This window comes from Lygodium microphyllum, chromosome 28, assembly GCF_053477565.2.
Source record: "Lygodium microphyllum isolate KBCC chromosome 28, Lygodium_microphyllum_v1.1.10, whole genome shotgun sequence".
Classification (NCBI taxonomy): domain Eukaryota; kingdom Viridiplantae; phylum Streptophyta; class Polypodiopsida; order Schizaeales; family Lygodiaceae; genus Lygodium; species Lygodium microphyllum.
The window spans coordinates 66,400,821-66,419,790 of record NC_141162.1 but is presented as its reverse complement, the minus strand read 5'-3'; the positions used below and the strand labels follow the sequence as shown (position 1 = coordinate 66,419,790).

The 18,970-nt window shown below is 41.2% G+C and overlaps 1 pseudogene; it reads left to right on the top strand.

The window, feature by feature from the left end:
• The first annotated feature begins 1,642 nt into the window (after positions 1-1,642).
• LOC148011555 (putative glycosyltransferase STELLO1 pseudogene) overlaps positions 1,643-18,970 on the top strand; it is a 36,521-nt pseudogene continuing 19,193 nt past the window's right edge.

Here is an 18,970-nt window from a genome sequence, read left to right as displayed (position 1 = left end):
TTAAGAACCTGGGCATTGAGGTTCGGGGTGTTGTCCACACGTGAACTCGGAGTGGAAGCTCCCGCTGTCAAAGAGTTTTCTGTTCATGATATAAATAATAGAGTTCTTATGTTTGTAGAAGAACTTCATTAGGATTCACATGAGAAACTTTCATACATAATTCAGTCATTGTTACCCAACATCCGACTTATATATCACTTAATTTCATAAGTTCTTTTGTAACTGTCATGCGATTTTCAATTGTACCATGTATATTGACAAAAATTAAGTCTATGGGAACCCACAACTTGATCAACTGGAGGTAATTGATATTCTGCAGGCTAAGTCACATTGGTTCAAGAGGAATATTTGCCTGGAAATCAAGAGAAGTGCCAAAAGTCCACTAGGTTTGTATGGGACCTGGAATAATGGACTTATATGACTTATAAGTGACCTAAATGATCAAACTGTAGTGTAGGAGTTGAAGGGAGTGTAGCCTGCATTTTTCAGTGCAAATTTTGGGCCTGTATACTTGTGGCAGATGGAGGGTGAGCTGAAGGCTATGGTGCATGCTCCAAAGCATGTAAACTCAAGGCAAATTGAAGCTAAAGAAGGAGATACAAACAAAGAAGGTTAGAGCTCTTCCGACCCGTCCATTTGGTATGACGAAAATGAGTGGTATGACAGTCCATAAAAGGGGAAAACTGAGAAAAAATATTCAGCCTGCTCTTATGTACGTCTTTTTCCATTCTCTTACCATATTCATGATCCAATGAAGCCCGTCTTGTACCCAAGTACTTGAGTGACTTTGGGGCAAGCAAAGGGGAGGATTTTGGAGGTGTATGGGCTGATTTGGACTGAAAAAACCAATCATAAACAGGGCAGCCCATTGTTTTTGTCCATTTTGAAGAGAAATCAAGTGATCTATGTGGTTGTAAGAGAAGAAATTGACCTCTTAACATCAGGACTTCATTTGAGAATGATTAGAGAGGCTTATTCTTGAGATTATGTGCATTTTTGGAGCTTGTTTATGGGCTGGAAATTACTATTTTAAAACAGGGCTGAAGTAAATTTTATGCTTTGGCAATGCATTTCATGAGATTTTGATCTATGTCTTGGATGTAGTAGAGTCACCAAAATACTTGTATCTTGGAGTTGTTGTCCATTAATATTCATGAAATAGAAACCATTTGAGCTTGCATTTGAAGTATGCATTTGGATTAAATCTGAGATAATCCCTAAATGTATTGGCTTATTATCCGCATATGCATTTGTTGTAATCAAGACAAAGTCTTTCATTCCATTCATGTATGCTAAGTAAAAGAAAAAGCTTGAGGTCTTCTTCTTCAACTGAGTCATCTCTAAAACCCAAGTCTTCATAAACCCCAATCTTTTCTCCCTCTCCTAACCTTGAATCCCACACTCCTCTTCTACTCTAAACCCCGGTGGAAGACCTTCAACCCCCAACACGATGACACTGCGTGTGCGCCTTGTTTCTTTTGCTTAGGAGCCATTATGCAGTGAATTTCATCGCAGCAACTCCCCCTTGGATTACTGGCATGTTCCAAAGTCTCCCAGTCCACGATCTCCCTCTCTCGCGCAGGACACGACCTTGCGGTTGCGGGTTTAAAGCACCTTGGGAAGGCACAGGTGAATAGCGGCTATGGGAAGCTTTTATAGAAGCTTCCAAGCTCCTGTCACAGGAAATGTGACGTGGAGAGAGAAAGTGGATGATGGAGAGGGTGATCGGGAGGATGATGACGATGATGATGAGGATGGTGATGAGGTGGCAGCAAGCCAGTGTGGTGACGTGGAGGCGGATGGCGGTAGCTTGGTTCCATAGGCGGGCAGCACGGCGACTTTTCTCCCTTTCCCTCCCCTCAAGCTTGGGGAGGGGGTGGTCTTATAGGACTAAGGTGTCAAGATTGTGGGAGAGAAGGAAGGAGTCTCGCTTGAAGCTTTCTTGCTTGCACAATGGGGGAAGACACACAAGGGTGGAGGCTGAAAACAGTTTTCCTCTTCTTAGCAAGGTACTTGACGAAGGAAATTCTGTATGACAGCCTCTATACTATGCCAAACTCCCTTCTTGTGAAAAAGTGAATGAGGTAAGGGCACCACCTAGTCATGAAAGGGCGGACTAGGATGCTATGTAAGATGGAGAGGAGCTTGTGAGGGAGAAGAGAGGAAATTTGAGAGAGAGAGAGAGAGAGAGAGAGAGAGAGAGAGAGAGAGAGAGAGAGAGAGAGAGAGAGAGAGAGAGAGAGAGAGAAAGAACTATAAAAAATAGATGAATCAATAAAACTTAAGAGGGCACAAGAGATGGAGAACCCTCAAGACATAACAAATATACACAATATGGACACCAATAGCATGGGCTTATTACACTGTAGAGCGTGCATAAGCTATAGTAAGGGAATGAACTGCATAAGCTCATGAGAGAGAATGGGGAAGGCTCAATAGGACTGAAGAAGGCCTCTTGGCTCTCTCTTGCAAATTACAAAGGATAAGGCCTCTTTATATAGGCCTTGAGGGTGTTTAGGGAGGAGGTTAAGATAGAAAAGGAATTAAAACCACCAAAGCTACATTAAGGGGGTTCCACCAATGTGGAAGCTCCATCTAGATGTTTTGTTGACCAATTTTGTACTTAATCAAGTTCCATCATAGGTGAGTTGTCTGCATTCTCCTGCCCATAGCTTGAGTCTAAGAGCACTCCTATAAAAAAATATAGAGAATCTTCATAAAATAAGATCATATCTAGCAATAATGGAGAGAGAGTAGTGAGAATTCATACATTACTACTACAATTAAGGATGATTTGAGGGTGATTTAGGAGGGGAATTCTAATGGTTTATTAGCTTGAGAGAGAGGAGAAGAGAGGGCAAAGGGTTAGGAGGCTAATGAATGATGTTTTATAGAAGTGTTGAGTGTGGGGAAGAAAGTGTGGGTGTGTATAAAATTGGGAGGTGGTCTCCACTCCAGTTGGAAAAAGTTTGCGTCCACCATTTAAGCCATATCTCCCGACTCGTAGCTCTAAAAAATTATAAAAAAATACCAGCTAAAACTTCACATCACGCACTACAACTTTCATGTTGAAAAGTTTTTTTGATCAGAGTAGAAGGATTTTGAAAAAATCTTACAAAATCATGTGCTTGATTTTTCTTATACTAATGCTTCTAAGAAGGGTCCCATTTGTTTGAATTATCATAAGGCTCCAAAGCCATGACATTATGAGCCTCACATGCCCTTTGGATGGCTCCAAATCCATTTCATATATTTTCTTTTCACATTACACATTTTACCTTCACCTTCCTCCATTGATCTTTACTCTTCACTCCCCCTTGGTAAACCGGTCCATGAAATATTTCCATCTATTGATTTCTTGGATTTCCCAAGAGGTTGTTTCCTTCTTTATTTCAAACCTCCAAATATACAAAAAATCAATTAAGTGTTAGACAAATATTTTTTTTGTGATTTTCTCCGATCATATAGCCCCCCCCCAACCTGGCTAGAGGTATTTATACCTCTAGACACACTTTCTATCTTGAGCTGACCCCACCCTGATGTGATAGGGTTTTAAGCGCCATCCATTTACCCTAGTCTTGTGCGCTTTTCCCTCAATGTCTTGAAGTTTGTAGGAGCCATTGTTGAATTTTTTTGTGACCCAAAACGGTCCCTCCCACCGATAGAGAAACTTGCCATCCTTTCTTTTATCAAAGCGTTTGTCATATCGAAGCACTAAATATCCCTCCTTGATGTTTTTATCTGTTAGCTTCTTGTTGAACTTTTCTCTACGCTTCTCAGCTTCCTGGGAGTAGTGGTTGATGGCTTCGTGATGATCCAATTGTAGCCTCTCTAGGTCCAGTAATCTTTGATGTAACTTTTCCTTTTGAGAGCCTACTATGCCACCTAATACCCGAAGGCTAGCTAATTTGACCTCAATAAGCAAAAGAGCCTATTGTCCATAAACTAGATGAAAATGTGTGAACCCTAACATGGTTTTGAAGGAGGTTCTGTAAGCCCATATAGCTCCACTAAGGTGCTTGTCCCGATCCCAGGGCCTTGAATGTACCTGTTTGCTGATGATTTTACAAATCATTCCATTTACCTTCTCCACCAATCCATTGCATTGAGGGTAGTAAGAGTCGTCATTGAATAATTAGCTTTTGCATGAGTTCACCCACCACATTAGCTCTAAACCTTGGTCCTCTATCTGATAGTATTTCAAGAGGGATACCAAACCTACAACAAATGTGGTCAAAGATGAATTTACTCACTTCCTTAGCAGTGATTCTTCTAGTTGGTATAACCTCGGCCCATTTAGTCATTTAATCTACCCCCATGATAATATACTCTTTTCCTCATGGAGTGCATGGTAGAGGCCCTATGGCATCAATTCCCCACTTCTCAAAGGGTCCATAGACCTTGATTGGGGTTTGAGGGTTCTGCTATGAGCCGTCGTGGTCTTGATTTTTTACATTCTTCACATGTTTGACACCAATATTTTACATCTCGGTGTAGACTGGGGGCCAAGTAAAGTCGGCTTATAGAACCTTTCTACTTGTGATGTCATGTGCAAAGTGGACTCCACACACATCATCATGGCAAGCTTTTAAGATTTCTTCAATTTCCCATTTTGAAGGCACTTTCCTAAGCACACCATCCTTACCAAGACAATACAAACTTTCATTTACCATGCAATATCTTGTAGCCTTACAAGCTAGCCACTGTCTTTCTCCCTTAGTCAAGTGTTTGGGAGCTTCTCCTTGCTCTAAGAGGTGTAGAATATCTTCTAAGTCTTCCTTGCCTTGCTGAAGTGGGGGTTTGATAGCCACTGCTCCCACCATTGACTCATTCAACCTTGATGATGCTAGATGGTCGGCATTCTTGTTTTGGTCTCTTGGCACATGATGTACTTATGTCTCCCTAAATCTTCTCATAAGAGATTTGGCTTCTCTCATTTTACTAGAGAGATTTGTATTTTTGCATGCCCATGTACCTTGCATCTGCCTTACCAATAGCATGGAGTCTCCAAAAGCATTCAACCTCTCGATTGAATTACTAAGACACCAACAAAGACCATGAATTAAAGCTTGATATTCTGCCCCATTGTTAGAGTGGACACCTTCCAAGATGATTCCTTCACCATAGACTTTCTCTCCTAAAGGAGAGAAAACAACAATGCCTGCGGCTGCCTTATCCTTAGTTCTCTTGTATGCACCATCAAAGTAGAGGCTATAAGCATCTACAAGAGTCTTTATGGATGGGGGTGGTGGAAGGTCCTTTCTTTTCACCCTGAGATTTTTCTCATAGCACCTATTTGTCAAAATATCAACCAGGTATGCTCGAGTTGTTTTCTCAACCTGCACTGTATAATCAAACTCTTGAAGTCGGACCATCCACATTGCTATTTTGTCAGAGATTTCCATATGTTGTAGTGCATAGGGAAACATATCCTCCACAGTGATGATCACAAATCTTTTTGGAAGCAAATATGGCCGAAATTTGGTTACTGCAAACATGAGGGCCAACACTAGTTGTTCCATGGAGGTGTAAGCCTTCTCTGAGGCTTTCATGAGGCGGCTGGCAAAATACACATGCCTCATGAAGGATGTTTTTGGATCTTTTTGTAGGAGAGCAGCACCAATGGCCTCTTCTCCCAAGCTAGGGTTTACAAAGAATGTTTCTTCCCAACAAGGCTGGAGGATTATAGGAAGTGACACCAACATTTTATTTATCTTCTTAAAATGTCCTTCAGTTTGTTCACTCCATACAAGTGTTTCTTGGCGTGTCAGCTGCTGCAGGGGATATATGGCCTGAGAGAGCAAGTGTATAAATCTACCCAAATATCTTAGCTTTTGGAAGAAGGAGACTAATTGTTTGATGGAGGTTGGGGAAGGTAGAGCTAGCAATGTTTCTACCTTTTTTGGATCTACCTCAATTCCTTCAATGGACACTACATACCCTAGTAGTGTAACCTTGCTTTCCCCAATGTGACATTTATCCTTATTTAGTTTTCCACCCAATCTAGCTAAGCGAGTAAATCCTTCATTAGCTTTGCGTAAATGTATGTTCCTCGAGCTGTAAATACAGAAGTCATCTATGAAAACCCTAATGGGCTTACCAAAGTAAGGTTGGAAGACCATATTCATTAAATGTTGAAAGATTGCTGGGACATTTCTGAGACCAGAGGGCATGACTTGAAAGGCAAAATAGCGCCATGGTGTGATGAAAGTGGTCTTCTTTTGACCTCCTGTGCAATGGAAATCTGGAAAAAGTAGCCAGAGTAGCCATCACACACTGTATACCGCTCATGTCCCGCTACTTCATTCAAGATTTCATCCTGAAATGGGAGAGGGAAGTGGTCCCTCTTTGTTGCAGCATTGAGTGGCTTGTAATCCATGCATACTCACCACCTACCATTTTTCTTCGGCCTCACTACTACTAGGGGGACCCATTCTGAATCTCCCACTAGGTATAGGAATCCTACATTCAAGAGTCTCTTCACCTTTGTCAACAGTGCATCCTGTCTCACAACTCCCAGTCTTCTCAATCTTTGTACTATAGGTTTGCTTCCTTCTTTGAGTTGGATGTGATGCTTCACTGTAGTGACACCTGTAATGTGAGTATAATCAGAAATAAACAATGATGCATGCTTCTTGAGAACATTCACATAACCCTCCCTTTGTTCATCCTTTATATCCTTGGATATCATCTTCTCTAGGCTAGCATCCCACACATATTCTCCTTGGATTATTGGGTTGTCTTCTGACGAGGTAGGTTCCTTTAAGGTGATGCCCATAACTTCGAGATTGCTATCACTCTCTCCACTTGAACTCTCTTCCTCTTCTAATGATGAGGAACATTCACTTGAGCTCCACTCATCGGCAGACGTTTCTAGTTCAAGGTTCTCTTGACACCCACTCTTCAAGTTGTAAACCACCTTTTGATCGTGGCCACCCACCTTATGTGGCCTCAACTCTAGATCCCATGTTGCCCAATCTTGCCTAGCTTCGATGCCCATAAGCCAAGGTCTCCCTAGGATGAGGGGATATCCTTCTCCCTTTACTGGCACCACATAAACATCCACTGCTGCAGTGATTCCAAAAATAGAAACTCTCAAAGCTTTCACTACACCCACACATGTGACTGCATCATTGTTGGACATCTTTGCCCTAAAGGTTGAGAATTCCATTACTTCTAAGCCTAATTGATGCATAAGCTTTTCTGTCATGACACAAACCTCTGCTCCACTATCAATGTATGTTTTTTTGAATCCGTTGACCTTTGATTTGAGCCTCCACTAAAGGCACTATATCTTTGAGGCCATATGCTTGATTGCACTAACCATTTTACCTTGCCTTGCCCTTGTGCTTACCATTTTTTACCATTGTCATCGTAGCTTTGGAGAGGCATGATGCAGTTGTGACCAAGTAATTTTTGGCCGTTGAGAGCTCACATTTACTATCAGATTATAAGGTTGTGTCCGAGAACCCAAAGGGAAGTCTGAGATATCAATTTTAGACCTAGTTCGAGTCTTTCTCTTCTTCCTTTCATCTCTAGGTGCCCGTGATGTACTTGCCTCATTGATTACTTCCTTGCTTGCCTCAGTTTGGACACATACCCGCTTGATAGGCATGGTCTCTACTACATCTACCTTCATCTTACCTCTCGCTATTTCTTCTTGGAGCCTTCTATCCCTGACCACCTCCTCTATTTTTATGACATTAACATTTGATTGAACAATAGGGGTTTCAGCTTGAACATAAGGTGGTTGTAAAATTGCAGGTCCTGACTGCTCTTGCTCTTGAGTCCTAGTATAAGGAGAGCTTACTTATTGCCGAGCACCTCTGGCAAGGCGATCATATCTTCTAGGGTGAGGACAATTGTACATGCCGTATCCATTTTCTCCACAATTGTAACACGACATCTCCCTTGCTTGTCGCCGCATTTGTGGTCGATTCCCACCATTCTCCTTGATAGGTCTTCTTGCACCTTGCACAAGATTCACTCTCAAACCCTCTAGTTGATTAGTAAGATTGTTTATCTGTTGGATCATGTCTTCTTGACCTCTAACAAGGCTTGGTGCATTAGATACATTTGGGAGAACTTGAGAGGCCTCCATAGTTGTGATGTTGGTTCCCAAAACTGCTTGGCTAGCTTGGGCTTGGTAGAGAATCTTTCGATTCTTTTCCCTAGTGATTCTCAAAGCATCTTCAAAAGTGTTTGGAAATTTCACATTTACCTTCTCCCTGAGCAAGGGGTACAAACCTGAAATAAATCGATCATTTTGAAGGCAGTTTGGAGCTCTCTCACCAAGATTCAGTGAGTCTGACCACTGCCCTCAAAGCTTCAAAAACCCTTCCTCATAAGTTGCATAACCATATGGATCACTTTGATGGAGGGCCAAAAGCCGTTGCCATAACTCTTCAGTTGAGTTAATTTGTTGAAATCTCTGCAAGAAAGCTACCTCCAATCCCTCCCATTCAGTTCTTTGGACTGGATTTAGAGTTTGGAACCACATTCTAGCTTCTTCCTTGAGTACCAAAGGAAAAGCCCTCAACTTTAATGCTTCATCATCCCTCCCGACAAGGAAGGCCATCTCAAGGTTGTCTGAAAAATCCACTGCATTTTTTCCATTGCAGCCAAAGAAGCTTGGAAATGCCATGTTGCCTTAGTAGAGTACAAAGATGAACACATATAGACTTAACTTGTATTTTATGAGGGGAAGGATAAATGCATTCACAGATGCATTGATTTCAGTAAGATATCTAGGCCCCAATATGCTTCTAATAATGCCTTGGAATCTAAGCTTTGTGCTGGCTACAATATGCACAGTTTGCATAGCAAGAGGTTGGATTGATCCATACAACTCGCGGTGATTTATGAGAAACTATTATAATAAAATAAAGACATGTACATTGAAGGATGCATTGTAGTCTAGCATTGGGAAGATTATAGGTTTTGGTGATACAAGAATCTCCCTTAATCTTTCAACCCCAAAGTACATAACAAGACGCTGTTGGAAGAAAATCTTCCTACGATGCATACATTAACTCGGATGTTTTGTACAGAGTAGAAGGTGTAGAAATTCGGGCCATTATTATTATTCATAAGTGGAGACTACTTAAGGGAGTAGAGGGAATGCATTTTATTGAATTATAAAGGATTTTCCCCAGAGTGTTTCTTTCTGGAACCCACCAACTTTGCTATATAGAGAATTTGCTCACCAGTGATTGTTCTTGCCTTAGTGTGTCCATCCTCGGTGACATATATTTCATAAGGTGTGATGGCCACCTTTTCGACCACACCCAATATTTGAGCTAGCAACAGTTAAAGGTAGTCTACATACTTTGCAGCTCTATAAAACTCCACACCATTCATGCATAGTTGTCATCCTTTGATGTGGATAAGGCCAGAGAGAGAGAGGGATTTGATGATTTGGAGACAAGGACCTCTCGAAAGGGCCTTCACTTTGTTTGCACAATACTCACCACAATTATGAGAATCTAGTCATTGATGGCAACATGATTTTCTTTGTTGTGAGAGAATGGAATTTCTAAGGTAAACACCTTTTACCCGCATATATGCTGACATCCGATAGACATACTTTCTTTCTTGGGCTTCCTTGCAAGACCATTGTGGGAGTCATGGACTTCGACCAGCTTCAAAAAGAGTTGGTGAAGGTGTTGGAGAAGAGCCACTTGGAGCACTTGTTATAGAAGATGCACCACTATGTGTCGTATTGTCCCGCATAAGGAGGTAGGGAATTGTGGATGAGAATGTCCTCAGTGGGGGCACCAATTTATGACGAAGGAAATTCGGTATTGCAGCCTCTATACTATGCCAAACTCCCTTTTGCCACAAAGTGAATGAGGTAAGGGCACCATCTAGTCATGGAAGAGCGGACTAGGATGCTATGCAAGAGGGAAAGGAGCTTGTGAGGGAGAAGAGAGGAAAATTAAGAGAGAGAGAGAGAGAGAGAGAGAGAGAGAGAGAGAGAGAGAGAGAGAGAGAGAGAGAGAGAACTACAAAAAATAGATGAATCAATAGAACTTAAGAGGGCACAAGAGATGGAGAACCCTCAAGACACAACCAATATACACAAATGGACACCAATAGCATGGGCTTATTACACTGTAGAGCAAGCATAAGCTATAGTAAGGGAATGAATTGCATAAGCTCATGGGAGAAAATGGGGAAGGCTCAATAAGGCTGAAGAATGACTCTTGGCTCTCTCTTGCAAATTACAAAGGAGAATGCCTCTTTATATAGGCCTTGAGGGTGTTTAGGGAGGAGGTTAAGATAGAATAGGAATTAACACTACCAAAGCTGCATTAAGGCAGTTCCACCAATGTGAAAGCTCCATCTAGATGTTTTATTGACCAATTTTGTACTTAATAAAGTTCCATCATCATAGGTGAGTTGTCTCCATTTACTCCCCCATAGCTTGAGTCCAAGAGCTCTCCTATAAAAAATATATAGAGAATCTTCATAAAATAAGATTATATCTAGCAATAATGGAGAGAGAGTAATGAGAATTCATAGATTACTACTACAATTAAGGATGATTTGAGGGTGATTTAGGAGGGAAATTCTAATGGTTTATTAGCTTGAGAGAGAGGAGAAGAGAGGGGAAAGGGTTGGGAGTCTAATGAATGATGTTTTATGAAAGTGTTAAGTGTGGGGAAGAAAGTGTGGGTGTGTATAAAATTGGGAGGTGGTCTCCACTGCATTTGGAAAAAGTTGGCATCCACCACTTTGGCCATATCTCTTGACTCGTAGCTCAAAAAAATTATTGAAAAATATCAACCAAAACTTCAGCTCATGGATATAACTTTTATGTTGAAAATTGTTTTTGGATCAGAGTGGAAGGATTTTTAAAAAATCTTACAAGATCATGTGCATGATTTTTCTTCCACTAATACTTCTAAGAAGGGTCCCATTTGTTTGAATTATCATAAGGCTCCAAAGCCATGACATTATGAGCCTCACAAGCCCTTTGGATGGCTCCAAATCCATTTCATGTCTTTTCTTTTCACATTACACATTTTCCCTTCACCTTCCTCCATTGATCTTTACTCTTCACCCCCCTTGGTAAACCGGTCCATGAAATATTTTCATCCAGTGATTTCTTGGATTTTCTAAGAGGTTGTTCCCACCCTCTTCTTTATTTCAAACCTCCAAATGTACAAAAAATCAAGAAAGTGTTAGAAAAAGTTTTTTTTTGTGATTTTCTTGGATCATAGAGCCCCCCCCAACCTGGTTAGAGGTATTTATGCCTCTAGACACTCTTTGGTATCTTGAGCTGACCCCACCCTAATGTGATAGGGTTTTAAGCGCCATCCATTTACCCTAGTCTTGTGCACTTTTCCCTCAATGTCTTGAAGTTTGTAGGAGCCATTGTTGAATTTTTTTTGTGACCCAAAATGGTCCCTCCCACCGGTAGAGAAACTTGCAATCCTTTCTTTTATCAAAGAGATTTTCATATCAAAGCACTAAAGATCCCTCCTTGATGTTTTTATATGTTAGCTTCTTGTTGAACTTTTCTCTACGCTTCTCAGCTTCCTGGGAGTAGTGGTTGATGGCTTCTTGACAATCAAATTGTAGCCTCTCTAGGTCCAACAATCTTTGATGTAACTTCTCCTTTTGAGAGCCTACTATGCCACCTAATACCCGAAGGCTAGCTAATTTCACCTCAATAGGCAAAGAGCCTATTGTCCATAAACTAGATGAAAAGGTGTGAACCCTAACATGGTTTTGAAGGAGGTTCCGTAAGCCCATAGAGCTCCACTAAGGTGCTTGTCCCAATCTCGGGGCCTTGAATGTACCTGTTTGCTGATGATTTTACAAATCATACCATTTACCTTCTCCACCAATCCATTGCATTGAGGGTAGTAAGGGGTAGAGTGTCATGGTTGAATATTTAGCTTTTACATGAGTTCACCCACCACATTAGCTCCAAACCTTGGTCCTCTATCTGATAGTATTTCAAGAAAGGTACCAAACATACAACAAATGTGGTCAAAGATGAATTTACTCACTTCCTTAGAAATGATTCTTCTAGTTGGCATAGCCTCGGTCCATCTAGTCATGTAATCTACCCCCATGATAATATACTCTTTTCCTCATGGAGTGCGTGGTAGAGGCCCTATGGCATCAATTCTCCACTTCTCAAAGGGTCCATAGACCTTGATTGGGGTTTGGGGTTTGCTATGAGCCGTCGTGGTCCTAATTTTTGACATTCTTCACATGTTTGACACCAATATTTGGCATATCGGTGTAGACTGGGCCAAGTAAAGCCAGCTTGTAGAACCTTTCTACTTGTGATGTCGTATGCAAAGCGGCCTCCACACACATCATCATAACAATATTTTAAGATTTCTTCAATTTCCCATTTTGAAGGCACTTTCCTAAGCACACCATCCTTACCAAGACAATACAAACTATCATTTACCATGCAATATCTTGTAGCCTTACGAGCTAGCTACTGTCTTTTATCCCTTAGTCATGTGTTTGGGAGCTTCTCCTTGCTCTAAGAGGTGTAGAATATCTTCTAAGTCTTCCTTGCCTTGCTGAAGTGGGGGTTTGATAGCCACTGCTCCCACCATTGACTCATTCAACCTTGATGATGCTAGATGGTCGGCATCCTTGTTTTGGTCTCTTGGCACATGATGTACTTATGCCTCCCTAAATCTTCTCATAAGAGATTTGGCTTCTCTTATTTTACTAGAGAGGTTTGTATTTTTGCATGCCCATGTACCTTGCATCTGCCTGACCAATAGCATGGAGTCTCCAAAAGCATTCAACCTCTCGATTGAATTACTAAGACACCAACAAAGACCATGAATTAAAGCTTGATATTCTGCCTCATTGTTAGAGTGGACACCTTCCAAGATGATTTCTTCACCATAGATTTTCTCTCCTAAAGGAGAGAAAACAACAATGCCTGCGGCTGCCTTATCCTTAGTTCTCTTGTATGCACCATCAAAGTAGAGGCTATAAGCATCTACAAGAGTCTTTATGGATGGGGGTGTTGGAAAGTCCTTTCTTTTCACCCTGAGATTTTTCTCATAGCACCTATTTGTCAAAATATCAACCAGGTATGCTCGAGTTGTTTTCTCAACCTGCACTGTATAATCAAACGCTTGAAGTCGGACCATCCACATTGCTATTTTGTCAGAGATTTCCATATGTTGTAGTGCATAGGGAAACATATCCTCCACAGTGATGATCACAAACCTTTTTGGAAGCAAATATGGCCGAAATTTGGTTACTGCAAACATGAGGGCCAACACTAGTTGTTCCATGGAGGTGTAAGCCTTCTCTGAGGCTTTCATGAGGCGGCTGGAAAAATACACATGCCTCATGAAGGATGTTTTCGGATCTTTTTGTAGGAGAGCAGCACCAATGGTCTCTTCTCCCAAGCTAGGGTTTACAAAGAATGTTTCTTCCCAACAAGGCTGGAGGATTATAGGAAGTGACCCAACATTATCTTTATCTCCTTAAAATGTCCTTCACTTTGTTCACTCCATACAAGTGTTTCTTGGCATGTCAGTTGCTGCAGGGGATTTATGGCCTGAGAGATTAAGTGTATAAATCTACCTAAATATCTTAGCTTTTGTAAGAAGGAGACTAATTGTTTGATGGAGGTTGGGGAAGTAGAGCTAGTAATGTTTCTAACTTTTTTGGATCTACCTCAATTCCTTCAATGGACACTATATACCCTAGTTGTGTAACCTTGCTTTCCCCAATGTGACATTTATCCTTATTTAGTTGTCCACCCAACCTAGCTAAGCGAGTAAATCCTTCATCAACCTTGCATAGATGTATGTTCCTTGAGTTGTAAATACAAATGTCATCTATGAAAACCCTTATGGACATACCAAAGTAAGGTTGGAAGACCATATTCACGAATCGTTGAAAGGTTTGCTGGGGCATTTGCAAGACCAAAGGGCATGACTCGAAAGAAAAAACAACCCCATGGTGTGATGAAAGTGGTCTTCTTTTGATCCTCCTCTACAATGAGAATCTAGAAGTAGCCAGAGTAGCCATCACACACCCACTCATGTCCCGCTACTTCATTCAAGATTTCATCCTGAAATGGGAGAGGGAAGTGGTCCCTCTTTGTTGCAACATTTAGTGGCTTGTAATCTATGCATGCTCGCCACTTACCATTTTTTTGGCCTCACTACTACTAAGGGGACCCATTCTGAATCTCGCACTGGGTATATGAATCCTACATTCAAGAGTCTCTTCACCTCTGTCTCAACAGTGCATCCTATCGCACAACTCCCGGTCTTCTCAATCTTTGTACTACAGGTTTGCTTCCTTCTTTGAGTTGGATGTGATGCTTCACTGTAGTGACACCTGTAATGTGAGTATAATCAGAAATAAACAATGATGCATGCTTCTTGAGAACATTCACATAACCCTCCCTTTGTTCATCCTTTATATACTTGGATATCATCTTCTCTAGGCTAGCATCCCACACATCTTCTCCTTGGATTCTTGGGTTGTCTTCTAACGAGGTAGGTTCCTTTAAGGTGACGCCAATAACTTCGAGCGTGCTATCACTCTCTCCACTTGAACTCTCTTCCTCTTCTACCGATAAGGAACATCCACTTGAGCTCCACTCATCGGCAGACATTTCTAGTTCCAGGTTCTCTTGACGGCCACTCTTCAAGTTGTAAACCACCTTTTGATCGTGGCCACCCACCTTATGTGGCCTCAACTCCAGATCCCTTGTTACCCAATCTTGCTTAGCTCTAATGCCCATAAGCCAAGGTCTCCCTAGGATGAGGGGATATCCTTCTCCCTTTACTGGCATCACATAAACATCCACTGCTGCAGTGATTCCAAAAACAAAAACTCTCAAAGCTTTCACTACACCCACACATGTGACCGCATCATTGTTGGACATCTTTGCCCTAAAGGTTGAGGATTCCATTACTTCTAATCCTCATTGATGCATAAGCTTTTCTGTCATGACACAAACCTCTGCTCCACTATCAATGTATGTTTTTTTGAATCCATTGACCTTTGATTTGAGCCTCCACTAAAGGCACTATGTCTTTGAGGCCATATGTCTTGATTGCACTAACCATTTTACCTTGCCTTGCCCTTGTGCTTACCATTTTTGACCATTGTCATCGTAGCTTTGGAGAGGCATTATGCAGTTGTGACCAAGTAATTTTTGGCCGTTGAGAGCTCACATCTACTATCAGATTATAAGGTTGTGTCCGAGAACCCAAAGGAGATATCAATTTTAGACCTAGTTCGAGTCTTTCTCTTCTTCCCTTCATCTCTAGTTGGCCGTGATGTACTTGCCTCATTGATTGCTTCCTTGCTTGCCTCAGTTTGGACACGTACCCGCTTGATAGGCATGGTCTCTACTACATCTACCTTCATCTTACCTCTCGCTATTTCTTCTTGGAGCCTTCTATCCCTGACCACCTCCTCTATTTTTATGACATTAACATTTGGTTTAACAACAGGGGTTTCAGCTTGAACATAAGGTGGTTGTAAAATTGCAGGTCGTGAATGCTCTTGCTCTTGAGTCCTAGCAAGAGGAGGGCTTAGTTGTTGTCGAGGATCTCTAGCAGGGTGATCATATCTTCTAGGGTGAGGACAATTGTATATGCTGTGTCCATTTTCTCCATAGTTGTAACACAACATCTCCCTTGCTTGCCACCATATTTGTGGTCGATTCCCACCATTCCTCTCAATAGGTCTTCTTGCACCTTGCACAAGATTCACTCTCAAACCCTCGAGTTGATTAGTAAGATTGTTTATTTGTTGGATCATGTCTTTTTGTACTCTAACAAGGCCTGGTGCATTAAATACATTTGGGAGAACTTGAGAGGCCTTCTTAGTTGTGATGTTGTTTCCCAAAACTGCTTGGCTAGCTTGGGCTTGGTAGAGAATCTTTCGATTCTTTTCCCTAGTGATTCTCAAAGCATCTTCAAAAGTGTTTGGAAATTTCACCTTTACCTTCTCCCTGAGCAAGGGGTACAAACCTGAAATAAATCGATCCTTTTGAAGGTAGTTTGGAGGTCTCTTACCAGGATTCAGTGAGTATGTCACTGCCTCCAAAGCTTCAAAAACCCTTCCTCATAAGTTGCATAACCATAAGGATCACTTTGATGGGGGCCAAAAGTCATTGCCATAACTCTTCAGCTGAGTTAGTTTGTTGAAATCTCTGCAAGAAAGATGCTTTCAATCCCTTCCATTCAATTCTTTGGGCCGGATTTAGAGTTTGGAACCACATTCTAGCTTCTTCCTTGAGCACCAAAGGAAAAGCCCTCAACTTTAATGCTTCATCATCCCTCCCAGAGACAATGAAGGCCATCTCAAGGTTGTCCAAAAAACCCACTGCATTTTTCCCATTGCGGCCAAAGAAGCTTGGAAATGCCATGTTGCCTTAATAGAGTACAAATATGAACACGTCTAGAATTAAGTTGTATTTTATGAGGGAAAGGATGAATGCGTTCATAGATGCATTGATTTCAAGAAGATGTCTAGGCCCTAGTATGCTTCTAATAATACCTTGGAATCTAAGCTTTGTGCTAGCTACAATATGCACAGTTTGCATAGCAAGAGGTTGGATTGGTCCATACAACTCGCGATGATTCATGAGAAACTATTATAATAAAATAAAGACATGTACATTGAAGGATACATTGTAGTCTAGCATTGGGAAGATTATAGGTTCTGGTGATACAAGAATCTCCCTTAATCTTTCAGCCCCAAAGTACATGACAAGATGCTGCTGGAAGAAAATCTTCCTACTAATGCATATCTTAACTCGGATGTTTTGTACAGAGTGGAAGGTGTAGAAATTCGGGCCATTATTATTATTCATAAGTGGAGACTACTTAAGGGAGTAGAGGGAATGCACTTTATTGAATTATAAAGGATTTTCCCCAGAGTGTTTCTTTCTGGAACCCACCAACTTTGCTATATAGAGAATTTGCTCACTAGTGATTGTTCTTGCCTTAGTGTGTCCATCCTCAGCGACATATATTTCATAAGGTGTGATGGCCACCTTTTCGACCACACCCAACCTTCGAGCTAGCAACAATTGAAGGTAGTCTCCGTACTTTGCACCTCTATAAAACTCCACACCGTTCATGCATAGTTGTTCTCCTTTGATGTGGATTAGGCCAAAGAGAGAGAGGGATTTGATGATTTGGAGAAGAGGACCTCTCAAAAGGGCCTTCACTTTGTTTGCAAAACAATCACCACAATTATGAGAATCTAGCAATTGATGGAAACATGATTTTTTCCATTGTGAGAGAATGGAATTTCTAAGGTGAATACCTTTTACCCGCATGCGTGCCGTCATCCAATAGGCATACTTCCTTTCTTGGGATTCCTTGGGAGACCATTGTGGGAGGCGTGGACTTCGACCAGCTTCAAAAAGAGTTGGTGAAGGTGCTAGAGAAGAGTCACTTGGAGCACTTATTATAGAGGATGCACCACTATGTGTCGTATCGTCCTGCATAAGGAAGTAGAGAACTGTGGATGAGAATGTCCTCAGTGGGGACACCAATTTATGATGAAGGAAATTTAGTATAGCAGCCTCTATACTATGTCAGACTCCCTTCTGCCACAAAGTGAATGAGGTAAGGGTACCAGCTAGTCATGGAAGAGCGGACTAGGATACTAGGGAGAAGAGAGAAAAATTGAGAGAGAGAGAGAGAGAGAGAGAGAGAGAGAGAGAGAGAGAGAGATAACTACAAAAAATAGACGAATCAATAAAACTTAAGAAGGCACAAGAAATGGAGAACCCTCAAGACATAACCAATATACAGAATATGGACACCAATAGCATGGGCTTATTACACTATAGAGCATGCATAAGCTATAGTAAGGAAATGAACTGCATAAGCTCATGAGAGAGGATGGGGAAGGCTAAATAGGGCTGAAGAAGGCCTCTTGGCTCTCTCTTGCAAATTGCAAAGGAGAAGGCCTCTTTATATAGGACTTGAGGGTGTTTAGGGAGGATGTTAAGATAGAATAGGAATTAACACCACCAAAGTTGCATTAAGGCGGATCCACCAATGTGGAAGCTCCATCTAGATGTTTTGTTGACTAATTTTGTACTTAATCAAGTTCCATCATCGATGAGTTGTCTCCATTCACCCCCCCATAGCTTGAGTCCAAGAGCTCGCTTATTAAAAAAATATAGAGAATCTTGATAAAATAAGATCATATCTAGCAATAATGGAGAGAGAGTAGTGAGAATTCATACATTACTACTACAATTAAGGATGATTTGAGGGTGATTTAGGAGGGAAATTCTAATGGTTTATTAGCTTGAGAGAGAGAAGAAGAGAGGGGAAATGGTTGGGAGTCTAATGAATGATGTTTTATAGAAGTGTTAAGAGTGGGGAAGAAAGTTTGGGTGTGTATAAAATTGGGAGGTGGCCTCCACTGCAGTTGGAAAAAGTTTACGCCCACCATTTTGGCCATATCTCCCGACTCGTAGCTCCAAGAAGTTATAAAAAAATACCAGCCAAAACTTCAACTCACTCGCTACAACTTTTATGTTGAAATTTTTTTTTGGATCGGAGTGAAAGTATTTTGAAAAAATCTTACAAAATCATGTGCTTGATTTTTCTTCCACTAATGCTTCCAAGAAGGGTCCCATTTGTTTGAATTATCATAAGGCTCCAAAGCCATGACATTATGAGCCTCACATGGCCTTTGGATGGCTCCAAATCCATTTCATGTCTTTTCTTTTCACATTACACATTTTCCCTTCACCTTCCTCCATTGATCTTTACTCTTCACCTCCCCTTGGTAAATCGGTCCATGAAATATTTCCATCCAGTGATTTCTTGGATTTCCCAAGAGGTTGTTCCCACCCTCTTCTTTATTTCAAACCTCCAAATGTACAATAAACCAACAAAGTGTTAGACAAATATTTTTTTGTGATTTTCTCAGATCAGTACTCTAATTAATAATCCCAAACTTTCCTTTAAATGAT